We start from the raw sequence: 1,551 nt of genomic DNA, 5'->3' as shown, positions 1-1,551 counted from the left end.
GTGCACACACACAGGCTTAGAAGACGCGTCGCTGCTGATGGCAGAAACAGTAACGAACTTAAACATGGACTTCGTTTCAGGGACCAATTCCTCCTTTCTCTTTTTGTTTTCAGCCATGGCTTCCTAACAGGGAGGCTGTCATTGGTTGGTCGCGTTTACATTAAGCGCACTGAAAGTTGGCCGAGGGGAAAAAAAACTCATGCGGGTGCGAGAACATAGAACTGCAATTAATAGAAGGTGCTCTAAGGACGATAAAACAAGCTGTCTGTTCTGGTAGATCGCCAACACGTTCATGCCAACACGTTCATGCCAACACGTTCACGCCAACACGATCTTTTATCGTCAAATCGCATACCCCTAATTCCAACATGAAACTTGACGAGTTGAGTGCAGTGTTGTGTTGGCCATGTATATTGTGCACTATGAAAGATGTGGGTCACTAAGCAGTTTTACGCAAAATAATTTGACTTTGTTGACTAAAATGATCTTTTATCTGTAACACACGTGAACAATATAAGTAAACATCTTCATCACTTTAACAACACATGCTGCCAAACGTATATTAGATTGAAGCAAGGTGTCTGGACTTGTAGAGTTTTCTTGAATGACTGGCATCGTCCACAATGGCCAGAAGTATTTTTAGTGTTCTCCTCTCTGCCACTGTCACAGGGAGTCTAGCTTCATGCCACCCACAGCTGGCCTGCCTGATAAGTCTGTCCAGTGTGTTAATGTGAATGTGTGTGTCCTGTCAGTCATGATCATGCTGAGACAGAATGATGCTGGAAAAAGCTCCTAGCCGTTGTGTTGTGTGTGTTGATCAGAATCACGAACAGTGATCAAGTCAAGCACTAGGAGAGAAAGGCGTGGTGGCCAAGTGGTAAGGCGTTGGTCTCGTAAACCAAAGATCATGGGTTCAATCCCCATCCATGCCTTCAAAGAGCTGTAAGAGGTACCTTTTAAACAACCATTGACCTCAAAAACTATGGACAGAGCTTCCGTGATGTCATCCGTTTGTTTCTGGGGAACTCTGATCGCTGTCGTTGTTGATGATTTTGATAACTTCACAAATCACAAGGTCTTAACAGTAGCTGTGTCTCATTTCAGGGTCTGCATCCTTCGGAGGACGCAGCCTAGGAGGCCGTGTCCTCCTCAGGATCCTCCGGAGGATCCTCAACCGTTGGTAAATGGGACGGTCTGGCCTTCAAAGCACTTCCTGATTGTGGCGCTACGTCATAAATTTTGCCCCGGGAAAAACAAAAGCAGTGACAGCGACACAACACGGACTACACAACAAGCGGGACAAGTGTGGATTTAGAAATTTGGAATATTTTAATATATTTATTTGTTGTTGGAGGAAGGGGAGAGGCGTCTCCAGCGGCAGCAAAACCGGTGACGGCTCATTTTCTTCAGGCTGGGAGAGCGCAGTGGGGAGGAGACGGTAAACTGCTGTTTAACCATATTATTGATCATAATTAATATACCAGTTACTGAGCAAACGCTAGATATATAACCAGTAGATAGACAAATATGATTAAATGTAATTTATATTTT

General features: G+C 44.4%; 1 non-coding gene across 1 annotated transcript; it reads left to right on the top strand.

The window, feature by feature from the left end:
• Positions 1-860: 860 nt before the first annotated feature.
• Positions 861-932, top strand: trnat-cgu (transfer RNA threonine (anticodon CGU)). Its single transcript has one exon. It is a non-coding gene; the product is annotated as a tRNA-Thr (tRNA).
• The last annotated feature ends 619 nt before the right edge of the window (positions 933-1,551 follow it).

This window comes from Parambassis ranga, chromosome 10, assembly GCF_900634625.1.
Source record: "Parambassis ranga chromosome 10, fParRan2.1, whole genome shotgun sequence".
In the NCBI taxonomy this organism is placed as follows: domain Eukaryota; kingdom Metazoa; phylum Chordata; class Actinopteri; family Ambassidae; genus Parambassis; species Parambassis ranga.
The sequence above is the reverse complement of the archived record's forward strand: the minus strand, read 5'-3'. Positions and strand labels throughout refer to the sequence as shown.